We start from the raw sequence: 19,754 nt of genomic DNA, 5'->3' as shown, positions 1-19,754 counted from the left end.
TGGGTGGATTCCTTGAAGCCAGGAGTTTGAGACCAGCCTGAGCAACATGGCGAAATTCCATCTCTACTTAAAATACAAAAATGAGCTGGGTGTGGTGGCACATGCCTATAATCCCAGCTTCTTGGGAGGCTGAGGTATGAGAATTGCTTAAACCCAGGAAGCAGAGGTTGCAGTGAGCCAACATGGTGCCATTTCACTCCAGCCTGGACAACAGAGCAAGACTCTGTCTCGGAAAAAAAAAAAAAAAAGAATGTGGCAGAACTGACAGTGTATGACTTTCAGATCAAGGGCTTAAGATATCTTACAACTTCTGTTTTCACCTTGGAACAATCTCAGTACCATGTAAGGAAGCTCAACCTAGTCTAGTGAATAATGAGAGATCACATGGAAGAAAACTGAGGCTTCCTAGGTAACAACTAGTATCAAGGCCCCAGACATGGAGGTGAGGCCATCATGAACCCTCTACCCCAGCCAGTACCATGTGGAATAGAAAAAGGTTGTCTCCAATAAGCCCTGCCTAAACTCCAGATCCACAAAATCATAAGCAATAATTTTTTTTTAATCACTAAGTTTTAGGATAGTTCGTTATATAGCAGTATGTATCTAAGACACTGGAGAAAAGGCTAATCTGAATAATGGAAATGTGTGAATTCTTGAATTTTTAAAAAACACATTTCTAATATGGTGTAAGCATTCACAGTGACTTTTAGGATAACAGCCTAGGATTCATTCCTTCATACACCAAATATTTACTGAGCTTCTAATATATGTCAGGTACTGTTCTAGGCCCTGGGAAAACAGTGAATTAAAGTCCTTATGGAATTGATATTCCAGTAAGAGGAACAAAAACAGGCCTCTAAGGATCTGCTTTAATAAGTAACATGATTTCTTATTAGCACATCAATATTGTAAGTTAGTGTTTGCCAAATAACTAAATCTAGTCTTAACTTTCTCCTTGAAATCATTACTTGGATGCTTTATCACTGTACCAGGAGCTATTTTTAGCCCAGCCTTCCTTCAGACTGAGCTAGAAAAAAAGCAAGGTCAAAATGATATAAGACCACTAGCAAATTTTGTGCACCTGAATATTCAGGTACCTTCCATGTACTAAATTTATTCTGATTTAGAACACTAGCACTTTCTCACCTTTACTCCTGACATATCCTCTTCTGGGGCACCCTTCCCCTGCCTCCTTCACCTGGGAAACTCCTGACTCCCTCAGGTCTCACCACCATGCCAGATGTTCCTCTTTCTTCTTCCACTGCATCCTATGCATATGTATATATATAATCTTATTGAGTACAGTATAATTTATTGTTTCTTTGTTTAACTGTCCCAACTAGATTGTTAATTCCTCCAGGGGAGGAACTGTTCTTTCATTCCTAACATAGAAATCTACATGAATAGTAAGGTAATCAATAGTAAGTGATCAATAAGTGTTTGCGAAATGAATGAGCCTTAAAACCTTGATTAAATCATCGTTCTCTTGTCTGTAGAATGGGGCTAATATTCCAAGGAGAAGATGAAATTGCAACTGCCTGGCAAATTATAAAGCATTACTCAAGTATTTTATCATTATTTACCAGACATAAGCACAAATTGCCTCTTTATAATACCCAAATTTATCCTCAAAGTAGGAAGACTTGCTATACTTAAGGACACAGAAAAGCATACCAACTTTCAAATAAAATTCGTATGCAGTAGATATAAGTTCTGGTTTGTGGTTGCTCTTGTTTTGTTTTCATCAGTCCCTCCATTTTGCAATCACCTGTTGTATGCTATCTGCATTTTAACTCAAAAGCACAGAAGAAAACCTTCAGGGTTTGAGACACATCCAAAGGGCAAATGCAATTTAATCTATGGGTTTGTTAAAAAGTCAGAGGATTTTTAAAATTAAGTTAAGTTTCAGGTTTAACCTAAACTTAACTTAATTTTCAGAACACAATTCCTCTTCTTTTCACATAAATGTGGCTATTTGAAAACAAGGTGCTTGCATGTTATAGTATCTCAGGCAGGATTATAGAAGTTCAAAGGACTAAACAGATACACATATGCACCATCAGAGTCATAATTCAATCCCCGATACTTCTGTCACCTAGCAGGAGGACGTAAAATCAATGCAGTCCAACATGGTAGCCACTAGATACATGTTGCTATTAATTTAATTTTTAATTAAAATGAAACAAAATTAAAAATTCAGTTCATCAGTCACACTGGCCACATTTCAAGCTCTCAATAGCTGGTGACTACCAAATTGTACAGTGTAGATACAGAGTATTTCCATCATCATAAAAAGTTCTGCTGGATAACAGTGCCTTCAATGAGTAAAACATAGGTTTCATATCAAATTACTGAGATAATTTTTTTAACATGATTTCTAATATGATTCTCTGCCTGCAGTAATGAAAACAGTGTGATATTTCTGAAGAAATGTTAAACAAAGGGGTAGTCTGGAAAGACATCAGTTTTTCAAAGGCTGACATCATGTGAAAGTTTACATTAACATTCATTCTTTGAAGTGACTAATACTCCAATTAAGGATAATTCACTTTGTTTATCAAAGTTTTCTCACTATAATACAGACCATTTGTTAACGCGGTGAACTCAAAATCTGAGAGGTCTCAGTCAATTTAGAAAATTAATTTTGCCAAAGTTAAGGACGCACCCGTGAGACAGCCTCAGAAGCTGTACCCCAAAATAGTTGGGGTACAGCTTGCTTTTATACATCTTAGGGAAGACATATACACCAATCAGTACATGTAAGATTTACATTGGTTAGATCTGGAAGGACAGGACAACTCAGTGTGGGCGAGGGGCTTCTAGGTCATAGTTAGATTTAAACATATTGTGATCGGCAATTGGTTGAAAGAGTTATTATCAGTAGAAAAAAATGTCTGGATTAAGATAAGGGGTTGTGGAGACCAAGGTTTTTTTTTTTTTTTTTTTTTTTTTTTTGAGACGGAGTCTCACTGTGTCGCCAGGCTGGAATGCAGTGGCACCATCTCAGCTCACTGCAAACTCTGCCTCCTGGGTTCAAGCAATTCTCCTGCCCCAGCCTCCTGAGTAGCTGGGACTACAGGTGCACGCCACCACGCCCAGCTAATTTTTGTATTTTTAGTAGAGACGGGGTTTCACCGTGTTGGCCAGGATGGTCTTGAGCTCCTGACCTCGTGATCCGCCTGCCTCAGCCTCCCAAAGTGCTGGGATTAGAGGCATGAGCCACCGAGCCAGGCCAAGACCAAGGTTTTATCATACAGATGAAGCCTCCAAGTAGCAGACTTCAGAGAAAATAGATTGTAAATGTTTCTTATCAGACTTAAGGTCTGTGTTGATGTTAATGCTGGAGGGTTTTAATGAGGCATGTCCAACCCCTACTTCATGGCCTGAGTCAGTCTTTCAGGTTAAATTTTAGAATGCCCTTGCTAATGAGGAAGTCCATTCAGATGGCTGCAGGGGGCTGGGGGCCCTTCAAATTTTATTTTTGCTTTAGAATGTATGTCTTTATCATCACCATCTTTGAAGTTTGGGTTAAGACAGCAATTTTCTAAAAGCTTTCCCATTTGAAAAGTCTGAAAATTTTCTTCAAATTAATACATCACACTGTAAGCCAGGCATGGTGGCTCATGCCTGTAATCCTAGCACTTTGGGAGGCTAAGGTGTGCAAATCACTTGTGCCCAGGAGTTTGAGACCAGCCTGGGCAACAAGGCAAAAACCCAGCTCTACTAAAAATGCAAAAATTAGTCAGGTGTGGTAGTACACATATGTAGCCACAGCTATTTGGGAGGCTGAGGTGGGAGAATCACTTAAGCCCGGGAGGTTGATGCTACAGTAAGCCGTGATCATACCACTACACTCCAGCCTGGGCAACAGAGCAAGATCCTGTCTCAAAAAAAAAAAAAAAAAAAAAACAACCAACCAACCAAACAAAAAAACACACTATAGTTTTTAAAGTACTCTATCTGCTAAAAATATAGGAAGCATACATTATTCTAATACCTGAATGTTAGTTCTGTAAAACCTAACTTTAGAATGTGCTTTTTGAATAGCTTCTTTCTAAAGATAAAATAAATATCTGTGCAAACGTAACTAAATTTATAAAATGATACACTCATCCAGTACTAAGATTTATATTTATATGCATGAAGTAGGTTCTTTTCTTTTGAAATATTAAACAAGCTTTCAAAAGCATGATTTAAAGGTAGTTTACAGAAATCCCACAAATTCAACAAAATTTTCAAAGAGTTTCTAAGAACAATGGTAAATTATTTATCTTCTTTAAAAAGAATGACAACTAGTCCGGTGGCTCATGCCTGTAATCCCAGCACTTTGGGAGGCTAAGGTGGGTTGATCACTTGAGGTCAGGAGTTCAAGACCAGGCTGGCCAACACAGTGAAATCCTGTCTCTACTAAAAATACAAAAATTAGCCAGGCATGGTGGCACATGCACCTGTAGTCCTACCTATTCGGGAGGCTGAGGCAGGAGAATCACTTGAACCCAAGAGGCGGAGGTTGCAGGGAGCTGAGATCGTGCCATTGCACTCAAGTCTGGGCAACAGAGCAAGACTGTCTCAAATAAAAAACAAAAAACAAAAAACCCTGACAACTAAGTATTTTTGCTCTAGGCTCTCTTGGGAGGGCAAAATATGGTTCATTTCCAAATACTAGATTAAAACCCCAAAGAAACTTCATTTTAATAAAAATCGTCTTCAATATAAATCTTTAGGAAGTCTTCAGTGCTCATTAGCACCCTCTAGAGTCAGTTATAGTTCAGAATGAATCAGATCTTAAAACACAGTAATTCATTATTTAAAATAAAAATAAAATATAGATGAATTATTTTTAAGGAACTTAAATCGCATATCATTTCCCCTCAAGAATTTCAAAATTGATCGCTAAAAGTTCACATATCCTGCTTTTTCTAAAAGTGAATTCACTCTGGCAGTGTCTCTGAGATATTTATGTCATTTTGCAAAAGATGTTCAAGTAAAAGATACTACCATTTTGAAAGTCTACCATGCAAGGATCCCTGCTTTAAAACCTATAAGTCAAATATTTTTATGTCTAATTGTCCCAAATGTGCCTAAATTTTAATAATCACTCTAACTGTAAAAAGGTTTGCAGAAGATATGCTCCATTAGAATAAGATAAAGAAGGAAACATATTTCTTGAGTATGTAGAAAACTTCAAATGACAATTCATTGTAAGAATAGTTGGCTCAGGTTTTTGTAAGAGTTAAGAAAAAGAAAGCGTCTGTTTACTGTTTCTCAACTATCACCCACTATATTCTTTTAGGGAAATGTATCTCCCAATTTCCACCAACATGAAACCATCAAGCCTCCTTTAACATTTTAGCTTCAACTGAGTGATCTAGTTCTCCCTCCCTAGAAGGGCAGAAACACAGGCAGTCTAGCATCCCCTAACCCTGGCTCCATTCCCCAGCCCAGAGTTGCACACGTTCTGAACATGTGCCTCTATAACTCTCTCAGGTGCTCAGTCACACATAGTCACCATTCACAATGATGAAGCCCAGTGTTCACCAAGAGATCAGTTTCAGCCCAAGCCACAGAGGTCAGGCCAACTCTTTCCCTTTTCTATTCAAAAAAGCGGGGAGTCATCGTCAATTCACAGTTTTCTGAGTGCTTTGAATATACAAGTAGCAGCAAAACATTTCTTGTTTATATCCACTTAATTTAAGGTTTTCTTTAGTCTGTTCAAAAAAATTTTTAAATTTAAAGTTATTATTTGAGTTCATTCTAGGGGAGAAAAAAAATCCAATTACTCACATCCTATTAGATTTGCCTAATGTTTCAAAAACTGAATGCATCCTACCAGAGGGGACAAAAGGCTGAAAAGCATTGCATCAAAGACATTAAGTCAGAGAACTGATAATATATCCTTCTTTGATTCATCAACAAACTCATAAAGAGGAGGACTTATGCATAATAGTCTTGCTCATGGGCCAGGTGCAGTGGCTCACACCTGTAATCCCAGTACTTTGGGAGGCCAAAGCAGGTGGATCACCTGAGGTCAGGAGTTTGCAACCAGCCTGGCCAACGTGGCAAAACCCCGTCTCTACTAAAAATACAAAACTTAGCTGGGTGTGGTGGCATGTACCTGTAATCCCAGCTACTCGGGAGGCTGAGACAGAAGAATCACTTGAACCTGGGAGGCAGAGGTTGCAGTGAGCCAAGATTGCACCACTGCACTCCAGCCTGGGTGACAGAGCGAGACTCTGTCTCGAAAAAAAAAAAAAAAGTCTTGTTTATGAGGGGTGAAAACAACTTCTGTCTTTTATGTAGAAAAAAGCTACGCAGCTTGAACTTTACCTGGCTGTGTTACATCCTCTCCTCTCTGCTCCTTCTTACCTGAGCTATTTCACTGCCCTGTGTTTTCTCCACTGGAGGGCACAGTTAGCTTAAAAAAAAAAAAAGGTGAAATCTCATTTGGTCTGTTGTGTAGTTCCAGAAAAAGCATGGGCGAGAAAGGTTATAGTTGCTATTGGGAATGATGTTTTAGTAATATTTCGGAATTTATCTCTGTTATCCTTGAAAACCATTATAAAAGATAATCACTAATTGGTTAATAGCCAAATATGCTCCAAATATCACTATCTATGAAGTATAAATAAAAGATGAGGTAGAAAACAAGGAAGATAAAATACAATGGTAGAAATGATCCATTTTAGGCACAGAGTAACCTACATACAAATAGAAATTCTCCTTTTCAACAATAGTACACCCAGCTACTGTGGTCCTAGTAAGACATCTCCATGAGAATGTGGTATTGAACCATTCAGTTCTTTTGCAATGATAAAATTCAGATGTTCAGCAAAAATGGGGTTATTCTTATTTTTTGCATAATTATTTTAGAGTTGATCCAATGGGGGATGCAATTCAGCATTTCATTCACAGCTGCCTTTTCTTTATAAACCTAATCAATCCTGAGGGTGTACTGCAAAATATTTTCAGTATGTTTAGGAGAAAGATTAATAAAGAGATACATAGTTACTGCCGTTCTAGATAAAGTCAATAAATGTATAGTTTTCAGAGAGATGTGTAAACAGTAGACTATTGTTGTTTTAAAAATTGCTTTAGAATAAAACTGTTATTCATCTTCAGCTTACCAAAAAGCTTTCCAAGCTTTTATTTGTGTTAAAAGTAATGTGATTACTTCTATGCTGTTACTCAGGATATCATGTTTTATTAGGTCAACTGACAAAATATTATAACTTATGCTCTGGGACTGAATGTTTGCATCCCCTCAAATTCATATGTTGAAGTGTAAATCCCCAATGTGATGGTATCTGGGGGTGGGGCCTTTGGGAAGTAATTATTAATGGGATTAATGCCCGTGCAAGAAAAGACACAAGCATGTGAAGACACAATGAAAGACAGCCATCTGCAAACCAGGAAGCATGCCCTCACCAGACATCAGAAGCCTTGATCTTGGACTTCCCAGCCTCCAGAATTTTTAGAAATAAATTTGTTTTGTTTTAGCCATCTAGTCTATAGTATTCTGTCATAGCAGCCCAAACTGACCAAGACAGCTTAGTTTTTTGTTAGATAATCCACGTTAATTTTTGTAAAGTAACAAATGGGGCAAAAATAACAGGTGAGATTAAGTCTTCCAAAAAAAATATCCTAAACATCATGTATATTTGAACAAAGTATGCATGTTATTTGAGAAGTGATTCACTAAAGAAACCATAATTCTACACAATTCAATGGCTGCCAGACCCAACCTCTGCACCTCTAAGAGAAGAGGGAATTCCATTTGCCTGGTAACACAACTGATAACTCCCAATCCTTTTCCCTACTTATTTAAATTGTGACTATCTCTCAGAAGAGAATTCTAGGCAAAGGGATAAATTAGACAAAGTTTGTGCTGTAAATACACAAGGAATGGCAAGGAGGTCAGTATGGTTGGAGTGGAGTAAAGAAATTCCATTCAAGTCTCAGTCTAAATGTCAACTTAATGAGAAAATCTTCCCTAACCATCATCCTATGTAAAGAAGCAGGGATATACACTTCCTCTCCATCCTCCTCTATTATTCTATTATCTACTTTATTTTTCTTCTTAGTACATTTCACCACCAAACTTACCAAATGTCTGCTTATTGTCCATCTTTCCTCATTAAAATGCAAGCTCCATGAGAGCAGACTTTGCCCATATTGTTCACTGCTATGCCCCTAGGCATGGCAAAGTGTCTGACATACCAGTGGTGATCAATTAATTTATTGAATCAGTTAAATAAAATAACTATGGGAGTATAGAGAGAACCTAAGAACAGATGATATAACTTCCCTGATGTTATATCTTACTCTTGATGATATATCTATGGTATATGTCATATCCTTGATATGAGGCATCAGTACCAAATAAGGGGCAGAAGTGATAGTAATATAAAAATATAACAAAAAAATAGAAAAAGAGGCATAAAACTTTTCAAAATTAAAACCTGTAATAATAGCTTTCCTATTCTTCTTGTACTTGACTTTGGCCCATTATCAAAGAATCAAGATTCTTTTACTAGTCAGCATAATACTGTACCTTAAATATAGGAGAAGTTGTCTTTCCAAGACCCAGTGAGTGTTTCTCCTATAAAACTAGAAGGTAGGAAAAGAATGCACACCCACCCCCTACAACACACACACACACACACACACACACACACCCCTTCACACAGACTGAGGTCTTTTTTTTCTGTTTTGTTACAGAGTCTCACTTTGTTGCCCAGGCCGGAGTGCAGTGGTGTGATCTTGGCTCACTGCAGCCTCCACCTCCCAAGTTCAAGCAATCCTTCTACCTCAGCCTCCCGAGTAGCTGGGATTACAAGCATGTGTCCTCATGATGGCTAATTTTTGTATTTTTAATAGAGACGGGGTTTCACCATCTTGGCCAGGCTGGTCTCTAACTCCTGATCTCAAGTGATCTGCCCACTTCGGCCTCCCAAAGTGCTGAGATTACAGGCATGAGCCACCACGCCAGCCTGAGGATTCATTTCTTATTATCCTAGAGTCCTTTGAGACTTGGGCCTTATATTACTGGTATTAAAGATAAACAATCTCTATCTTCTTTTTTAAAGCCATATTTATACACACACATCAGGCTTTCCTGGTTCTTAAAGTCTACATCAGTAAGGACATACCCCCACCCCACCAGGGATGCACAGTAGAGTCCATGTCCCTGAGTTCCAAACATCTTTGCTCCAGCTTTTCAGTGACCCGGATGGTAGATTTCCCCACCATTTCTATTTTAAAAATAAAGAAATCTATCAGCCTGGGCAATACAGCGAAACCCTGTCTCTACAAAAAATACAAAAATTAACAGGGAGGGATGGCATACACCTGCAGTTCCAGCTACTAGAAAGGCAGAGGTGGGAAGGATTATTTGAGCCGGGGAAGTCAAGACTGCAGTGAGCATGCCACTGCATTCCAGCCTGGGTGACAGAGCAAGACCCTATCTCAAAAAAAAAAAAAAAAAAAGAGAGAGAGAGAGGGAAAGAAATTTAAATGCCATTGAATCTGTAACCTTATACTTCCCAAACCAGGAGCATCTGAAATGGATTTTACAACCTTTATATTTAACACATTAATATGGAAAAATGGCAGAGTTAAGATGATACCCCCAGGATAATGAATACAATTGACTTAGTGGCTTTGGAACATAATTAGAGAGAAATATGCACAAAGGAAAGTAATGTATCCCCATATACAAGTACCCACTCAGCCTCACTTCATAGCCAGTCCTGTTCCTTTTCAAATTCAATTGAACTACTTTGGGCCACAGTCCCCCAGATTACCAGGTACTTGCTAAAAATATTCAGAGTAACTAAAAGCAGAGCATCCTAAGAAACTTACTTCAAGTTAATTAAAAAGCCAATATTCCTGAATCACTTGTTAATAGTTCTCAAAGAATAATGGCAATCAGACAATTCCCACATACCTCTACTCTTTGGTTTTATAAACTATACACCTGGGCACTAAAATAATTTAACGACCTGATATGGACAAGAACTCAATAACAAGCATAATCAGGAATGAGACTTTATTTATTCAGTGAGACTTGCGACCATATCCCATACAAAAGTCTTGTCCTTTCATCTGTTTCTGTATTCCAATGAATAGCAATAAATTAGGTTCACCCAAAACCCACAGGACTTTAAATCAATTATAAAATTTCATTTGAAACAAGAAAATTTCCCTCCTTTTCTGTTGAATCTGTAGCTTAGGATGCTTTCAGCTGAAACTAACAGAAATACCCTTAAAAAAAAAAATGGAATTTTTGGCTGGGCACGGTGCCTCATGCCTGTAATCCCAGCACTTTGGGAGGCCGAGGCGGGTGGATCATGAGTTCAGGAGATGGAGACTATCCTGACTAACACGGTGAAACCCCATCTCTACTAAAAATACAAAAAATTAGCCAGCCGTGGTGGCGAGCGCCTGTAGACCCAGCTACTGGGGAGGCTGAGGCAGGAGAATGGCATGAACCCGGGAGGCGGAGCTTGCAGTGAGCCAAGACCGCACCACTGCACTCCAGCCTCGGCGACAGAGCGAGACTCTGTCTCAAAAAAAAGAAAAACAAAAAGGAGTTTTTTATCTCAAAATAACAGGAAACAAAATAACAGGAAACAGGAAACAGGCACTTCCAGAGTGGGCAAACTGAGTGGGTCAGGAATAGCATCAAGGTCCCAGAAGCTTTCCAACTTTCTTCTCTGTGATCTCAGGGTGTTGGTTCTTTCCCCAGTTTATTCCGTCTGATCTTTAAGGTGGCTGCAGGTATCCCATTCTCACATAATAACACGCTTTCTTCTGCCTCTTCTTTTTTTTTTTTTTGAGATGCAGTTTCGCTCTTGTGGGCCAGGCTAGAGTGCAATGGCGCAATCTCGGCTCACCGCCACCTCCGCCTCCCAGGTTCAAGCGATTCTCCTGCCTCAGTCTCCCTAGTAGCTGGGGTTACAGGTATGTGCCACCACGCCCAGCTAATTTTGTATTCTTCTGCCTCTTCTTAAGGCTCGGAAAGTCTTCTCAGAATCTCTCCCTCCAGCAAATCTCCTCTCACATCTCATTGTCCAGAACTGCGATATGCATGCTCCTAAACCAACCACTAGCAAGAGGAAAGAAATCACCAAAATAAGCTTAAGCTAATCAAGATTGGTCAACTTTTCCTGAAGTATATGATTATACAGTACCTGTACAAATGTGGGATTCTGCCAACTAGCAACCAACTAAATTTGCCACATCTCCCCCAAGTGTTGTAGTCACTCTGTGCTGAGGAGACCATGCAGAAATCATCTCTCATTCAGTAGATCAGAATTAAATTAGAAATAAGAAGAGATTAATTCATACTTTAACACAAACACAAACCTACAAGGTTCGTTCAGTATTTAGTCAGCAGTCATTTGTATTTACTGAAAATACCTAAAACAGGCTAATCCATCAACTACCCTAAGAGGTTGCAGAAACTTTACTCACTAAGAAAGTACACATCAACTACATCAATTTATACCTCTAATCTACTATATTTTAAAAATTATCTCCTGGAATTAAGTGCTTTTCTACCTTTTCATCAGGCTTACTTTGTTGCTTTGCTTAAAGAAAATGAAATCTAAGGCAAATATTGCGATGGGAATTACAGCTAAGCTAGCAGTGCCTTGCCCATATCTCCTCTGACCATACCACTGTGGAGCACATTCCAAATGCATCTCTTTGCCCAAGGACTTTCTGCCTACATCAAAAATGAAGAAAAACTTCAAATAAACCATCTAACAATGCATCTTAAAGAACTAGAAAAGCAAGAGCAAACCAAACCCAAAATTAGTAGAAGAAAAGAAATAATAAAGATCAGAGCAGAAATAAATGAAATGGAAAAAAAAAATACAAAAGATCAATGAAACAAAAAGTTTTGTTTTTTTTTTTAAGTTAAAACTGATAAACCTTTAGCCAGACTAAGAAAAACAGAGAAAGATACAAATAAATAAAAAATGATAAAGGAAACATTACAAATGATACTGCAGAAATTCTAAAAATCATAAGTGGCTACAATGAGTAACTAGATGCCAATAAATTGGAAGATCTAGAAGAAATGGACAAATTCCTAGACACATACAACCTACCAACATAGAACCAGAAAGAAATCCAAAACCTAAACAGACCTATAACAAGAAATGAGACAGAAGCTATAATAAAAAGTCTCCCACTAAAGAAAAGCCCAGGATTGGATGGGTTCACTACCGAATTCTACTATTAGAATATTTAAAGAAGTTAAATTCTATTTCTACTATTAGAAATATTTAAAGATGACATAATACCAATCCTTCTCAAACTATTCTGAAAAATAGAAGAGGAGGGAATACTTCCAAACTCTTTCTATGAGGCCAGTATTACTCTGATATCAAAACTAGACAAAGGCACATCAAAAAGAAGAAGAAGGAGAAGGAGAAAGAGAAGGAGAAGGAGAAGAAGAAGAAGGAGAAGAAGAAGAAGAAGAGGAAGAGGAAGAAGAAGAAGAAGAAGGCGGCTACAGGCCAATTATCTCTGATGAATACTGATGCAAAAATTCTCTACAAAATACTAGCAAACAGAATTCAATCATACATTAGAACAAGGGTGTTCAATCTTTTGGCTTCCCTGGGCCAAATTGGAAGCAGAAGAATTATCTTGGGCCACACATAAAATACACTAACATTAACAACAGCTGATGAGCTAAAAAAAAAAAAAAAAAAAAAAGAAATGCAAAAAAACTCATGTTTTAGAAAGTTTACAAATTTGTGTTGGGCCACATTCAAAGCCATCCTGGGCCACATGTGGCCCATGGGCCGCAGATCGGACAAGCTTGCATTAGAAAGATCCATCATGACCAAGTGGGATTTATCCCTGGGATGCAAGGATGGTTCAACACACACGAATCAATGAATGTGATACATCATATCAACAGAATAAAGGATAAAAACCACATATTCCTTTCAGTTAATGCTGAAAAAGCATTTTATAAAATTAAATATCACTTCATGATAAAAAAAACCTTCAAAAAACTTGGTATAGCAGGAACATACCTCAACAGCCCCTAAGCCAGCATTATACTGAATGGGGAAAAACTGAAAACCTTTCCTCTAAGATCTGGAACATGACAAAGATGCTGACTTTCACCACTGTTATTCAACATAGTACTGGAAGTCCTAGCTGGAGCAGTTGGACTAGAAAAATATATAAAGGACATCCAAGTTGGAAAGGAAGAAGTCAAATTATCCTTATTTGGAGATGATGTAATCTTACATTTGGAAAAACCAAAGGACTCCATTAGAAAACTATTAATATTAGAACCGATAGACAAATTCAGTAAAGTTGCAGATACAAAATCAACATACGAAAATAAGTAGCATTTCTATATGCCAACAGTGAACAATGTGAAAAGAAATTAAAAAGTAATCCCCTTTATAATAGCCACCCATGAAATTAAATGCCTAGGAAATAACCAAAGAAGTGAAAGATCTCTATAATAAAAACTATAAAACACTGATGAAAGAAATTAAAGAGGACACCAAAAAATTGGAAGATATTCCATGTTCATGGATTGGAAGAATTGATATTGTTAAAATGTCCATACTACCCAAAGCAATCTACCGATTCAATGTAATCCCTATCGAAATACCAATAATGTTCTTCACAGAAATAGAAAAAACAATCCTAAAATTTATACAGAACCACAAAAGAGCCAGAACAGCCAAAGCTATCCTAAGCAAAAAGGACAAAACTGGAAGAATCACATTACCTGACATCAAATTATACTATAGAGCTATAACAACTAAAACAGCATGGTATGGGCATAAAAGCAGACACAGTGACCAATGCAACACAATGGAGAACCCAGAAACAAATCCACACATCTACAGTGAACTCATTTTCAACAAAGGTGCCAAGAATATATACTGAGGACAGTCTCTTGAATAAATGGTGCTAGGAAAACTGGATACCTATATGTAGGAAAATGAAAACTAGACCCCCTATCTCTTGCCATATGCAAAAATCACATCAAAATGGATTAAAGACTTAAATCTAAGACCTCAAACTATGAAACTACCACAAGAAAACATTAGAGTAAATCTCAAGGACATAAATCTGGGCAAAAATTTCTTGAGCAATACCCTACAGACAACCAAAGCAAAAATGGACAAATGGGATCACATCAACTTAAAAAGCTTAAAAAGCTTCTGCTTTGTAAGAAGAATCAAATACAATCAAAGGGAAGAGACAACCCACAGAATGGGAGAAAATATTTGCAAACTACCCATCTGACAAGGGATTAATAATCAGAATATATAAGGAGCCTAAACAACTCTACAGGAAAAAATCTAATAATCCAATCAAAAATGGGCAGAATATGTGTACAGACATTTCTCAAAGGACAGACAAATGTCAAACAGGCATATGAAAAGGTGCTCAACATCACTGATCATCAGAGAAATGCAAATCAAAACTACAATGAGATATTATCTCACCTCAGTTAAAATGGCATATATCCAAAAGACAGGCAATAACAAATGCTGGCAAAGATGTGGAGAAAAGGAAACCCTTGTATACTGTTGGTGGGAATGTAAATTAGTACAACCACTATGGAGAACAGTTTGGAGCTTTCTCAAAAAATTAAAAATTGAGCTACCATTTGATCCAGCAATCCCACTGCCAGGTATACACTCAAAATAAAGGAAATCAATATATCTAAGAGATATCTGCACTCTTATGTTTGCTGCAGCACTATTTACAATAGCTAAGATTTGGTAGCAACCTAAGTGTCCATCAACAGATGAATGGATAAAGAAAATGTGGTACATGTACACAATGGAGTTCTATTCAGCCATAAAAAAGAATGAGATCCAGTCATTCACAACAACATGGATGGAACTGGAGATCATATATTAAGTGAAATAAGCCAGGCATATAAGACAAACATTGTGTGTTCTCTTACTTGTGGGCTCTAAAACTCAAAACAATTGAACTCATGGACAGACAGCAGAAGGATGGTTACTAGAGGCTAGGAAGGGTAGTGGGGGACTGGGAGGGAGGTAGGGATGGTTAATGGGTACAAAAAAAAAAGAAATACAAAGAATGATTAAGACCTACCATTTGATAGCAGCACAACATGGTGACTGTAGTCAATAATAACTTAATTGTACATTTTTGTTAGTAATTCAAAAGATAAAAGGTTGAGGGAATGAATACCCCATTCTTCACGATGTGATTATTTCACATTGCATGCTGTATCAAAATATCTCATGTACTCCAAAAATATATACACCTACTATGTACCCACGAAAATTACAAATTAAAAAATATATATATATAAATAAATAAATAAGGATGTTCCCTGGTGGCTGAAGCCAGCAATGCCAAGTACATGGTAGACTAGAAGTCCTAGGGAATTCATGCTCCTTCCCATCAACAGCCCTCATCCAGTGACTAAGGCCACTGGTGTATAAATACCCAAACTTCCCAGCCCCTCAGATAAGAGTTCTGAAACTTGAGTTCTGCTCTAGCTCCAGAGTTATTGTGTGGGCTAAAGCTCCAGTGGGCCACAGTGCTTGATAATGCCTTGTGAATATAAACCATAGCTGGGTAAGATGATATCTCACTGTGGTTTTATCATCTGTGGTTTTGACTTGCATTTCTCTGATGATCAGTGATGTTGAGCACCTTTTTATATGCCTGTTTGCCATTTGTATGTCTTGAGAAACGTCTGTTCAAACCTTCTGTCCATTTTTTGATCGGATTATTAGATTTTTGGCCAAATTGGCCGAATTCCCTTCTCTGTCTCCTCCCTACTGGTGTTTCTTGGGATCACCTTTCAAATAAACTGAACTTGAATCTGTGTCTCAACATCTGCTTCTGGGAGAACCCAAACTAAAATAGGAACACAAGAGAAGGGAAAAATAAATGTCTCCATTTGCACTAACATTAACAAACAATTTGAAAAAAAAAAAAAAAGTGATTCACAATTTTCAAATATACATATTTTGAAGCCAAAATTATTAGAAGATTTGGATATATACTCCTTAGCATTTTTTAAAAATTGATTCAAAGTACATTCTGGAAAATATTTCCTCATTTCAAAGATGATACTTTTGCTATGGGTATCTAAAAGGTACTATTATCTCATTAACATCATAATTCATCAGAATCTAGCTTAAATAAAAATGAGAACATTCCTTTCTCACTTCCCTAGAGGAAAAAATGAAAAATGAGAATAATAAAAAGCCTTTAGCTAAAGAAAAAGAACTCTAAATATCTTTTAGCATGAGATGGGAACAGTGGGGTATTGAGTGAGAAATGACAGGAACTTATAATCATCTCTCATAATAATGCTTATAATAAAATAATGGGACTTTAAACAGTTATGTCAAGCTATGAAAGTCTTCCAATTATACCATAGAGAAATGATACTTCACTAACAATAATTTAACTATATCTTTAATCCACTGTAGTAACTAACCATACATACCTTTTGTATACGTTAAAAATAAAGTTGAAGCTTAAGGCATCTCTTTAAAATACAATTAGTGGTTAAGTTAGTTAAACTTTTAATTTAGAAACAAGCTTACATTAACAAAAATTGCTTTAAAAAATCTGTTTTAGGTATGTTATAAAATTGATATATATTAGATAATCACATCAAGAGACTCAGGTGTTGATCACAGCAAAGTTGCAACAGATCCCAAAATAAATCTTGAAGCAACCTGAACCTCACACAAGCTGATCAACTCATGAGACAATTCTATTTTTAGGTTTCGAATTGAAAGGGGAAGAGAGGAAAAGGCCCAATGCCTTTGTATGTGCACAACGCTTTGTACTTTCTGCCACACTTCCAAAGACTCTTAATATCTTAGACAAAGTGGGGATTTGTTAACACATTTGACAGATGGAAAAAAACAGAATAGCTGATTGAAGATTCCACACTAATAAGTGCCAAAGGTGGGAAGGTAAGATATGAACTCAGGTCCTGTGATAATCCTGTACCCGTTTTTTCCACTATACCTCCTGCCCAAAGAGAAAAAAGCAAACTGATTGACCCAACTACAGCAATATGTGCTACATGGAATACACTCAACTTATTAAAAAATAACATTTTCCTTTTCCTAAACTATTACATGCTGAGGCACCAAACTTTTCTGTAGACTATAAAATATAGCATATAATTTAGAACAACTTAAATGATGGCTACACCAAAGGACTTAGGCTCAGCTTGGTGCGAATCTACAGTAAGACTGATATCCACATAGAACCTGTCAGAAATCAACCTCATTATTTTTTCCCAAAGTCTGCTCCTTCTCTTGCTGTTTATGTCAGTGCCCAGAGCTCAGACACCTCACAGTCCTTTTGGACTCTGCTGTCTCCCTAAGCCTCACAACCATAAGTTTATGACAAGGGCCCATGACTTTACCTCCTATCTCTTTCTTGTCTGACTCCCTCTCCCAGTCCCTGTCTCAGTTTCCTTAATCCAAGCCACCACCACCCAATGTCTGGTTTACCATCACCAGTCTCCTGCTGGTCTCCCCACCTCCTGAGCTGCTGCCTCCACATCCATTCTCCAAAATGCCAGAGTAAACTGTCCTAAGTACAAACTTGATCATGACACTCTACTGCTTAAAATCTTTCAACAACTTCCCACTGTCCTTAGGATAAACAAACTCTTACTGTAGATTCAAGGGCCTGTAGGATCTGGCCCCCTGCCTACATTTCTCTAGTCTTATCTCTTGCCTCTCTCCTCTCAGGATTCTCAGCCCCAGCTCTCCCAACCTTCTTTTAGAAAAGCTTCCTGAAATGTTCTGTTTCCTCAAGGTCTTCACCCAAGGTGTTCTCACTGCTTGAAATAGTCCCCTGTCCTCCAACCCCCCTCACCTGCCCATCTCTAATTTATCAATGCCATTTAGCATAGTGGCTAAGAGAGGAAATTGAGGAGACAGACTTCAGTTCAAAGCCCAGGTGCTCCTCCACTTACTGTGTGACTTTGGGAAAACTGCTTGACCGCTCTCTATTTTAGCTCTCTTTTCCTAAAACAGGGATATTAATAGGATCTATCTTATTAAATGACATGCAGACTAAATGAGTCAATTAAGATATTTAGAAAAGTACCTGGAACATGGTAAGCTTTTTAATAAACATTATGTCTTATTACCATTATGAACATCATCATCATCTACTTTTCTTCCACATATTGGATTAAATGTTGCTTCTTCCAGAAAACCTTCCTTAAGCTCCTGAACTAGGTTAGTGCCTCCATAGCCGGCTCCTATTAACACTTTTTGGACCTGCTTATATAATGTCTGTGGCTTCTGTCAGACCAGCAGAGATAGAGACCATGGCTTTCTTTTTTTTTTGTTTGTTTGTTTTACTTCAAGTTCTGGGATATGTGTGCAGAATGTGAAAGTTTGTTACATAAGTATATACGTGCCATGGTAGTTTGCTGTACCTATCAACCCATCATCTAGGTTTTAAGCCCCACGTGCATTAGCTATTTGTCCTAATGTTTTCCCTCTCCCTTGCCTCCCACCCCCCAACAAGTCCTGGTGTGTGTTGCTCCCCTCTCTGTGTCCATGTGTTCTCATTGTTCAACTTTCATTTATGGGTGAGAACATATGGTGTTTAGTCCTCTGTTCCTGTGTTAGTTTGCTGAGGATGATGACTTCCAGTTTCATCCATGTCCCCGTAAAGGACATGATCTCATTCCTTTTTTGGCTGCATAGTATTCCATGGTGTATATGTACCACATTTTCTTTATCCAGTCTATCATTGATGGGCATTTGAGTTGGTTCCATGTCTTTGCTATTGTAAATAGTGCTGCAATCAACATATGTGTCCATGTGTCTTTATAGTAGAATGATTTCTATTCCTTTGGGTATATACCCAGTAACGGGATTGCTCAAATGGTATTTCTGGTTCTAGATCCTCGAGGAATTGCCACACTGTCTTCCACAACAGTTGAACTAATTTAGAGTCCCACTAAACGTGTAAAAGTGTTCCTATTTCTCCACAGCCTCGCCAGCATCTATTGTTTCTTGACTTTTTAATAATCGCCGTTCTGGCTGGCATGAGATGATATTCCATTGTGGTTTTGCATTTCTCTAAAGATCAACGATGTTGAGCTTTTTTCATATGTTTGTTGGCCGTATAAATGTTTTTGAGAAGTGTCTGTTCATATCCTTTGCCCACTTTTTGATGGGTTTTGTTTTTTTTTTCTTATAAATTTGTTTAACTTGCTTGTAGATTCTGCATATCAGACCTTTGAGACCATAGCTTTCTTGCTCACCACTATATTCTCATACCTAGCACAGGGCCTAGCATATAATCACCACACAATGAATATTTATCTGCTCCATAAAAAAGAACAAGATCATGTCCTTTGCAGGAACATGGATGGAGCTAGAGGCTATTATCTTTAACAAACTAATACAGGAACAGAAAACCAAATACCACACGTTCTCACTTTTAAGTGGGAACTATAATAAATGATGAGAACATGGACACACAGAGGAAAACAACACACACATGGGCCTTTTGGAGGGTGGAAGGTGGGAGGAGGGAGAGGATCAGGAAAAATAATGGGTACTAGGCTTAATACCTCAGTGATGAAATAATATGTAAAACAAAATTCCATGACACAAATTTTCCTTTGTAACAAATGTGCACTTGTACCCCTGAACTTAAAATAAAAGTTAGAAATATATTTATTTATTTATCTGCCAAAGGAATGACCCAATCCG

The 19,754-nt window shown here is 37.7% G+C and overlaps 1 protein-coding gene across 2 annotated transcripts in view; it reads right to left on the bottom strand.

Annotated features, from left to right (window-relative positions):
* The window catches only part of HSD17B12 (hydroxysteroid (17-beta) dehydrogenase 12), a 169,058-nt gene that overhangs the window by 133,449 nt on the left and 15,855 nt on the right, over positions 1-19,754 (bottom strand). The gene's annotated exons all lie outside the window — the stretch shown is intronic.

This window comes from Mandrillus leucophaeus, unplaced genomic scaffold (genome assembly GCF_000951045.1).
Source record: "Mandrillus leucophaeus isolate KB7577 unplaced genomic scaffold, Mleu.le_1.0 Scaffold66, whole genome shotgun sequence".
Classification (NCBI taxonomy): domain Eukaryota; kingdom Metazoa; phylum Chordata; class Mammalia; order Primates; family Cercopithecidae; genus Mandrillus; species Mandrillus leucophaeus.
The sequence above is the reverse complement of the archived record's forward strand: the minus strand, read 5'-3'. Positions and strand labels throughout refer to the sequence as shown.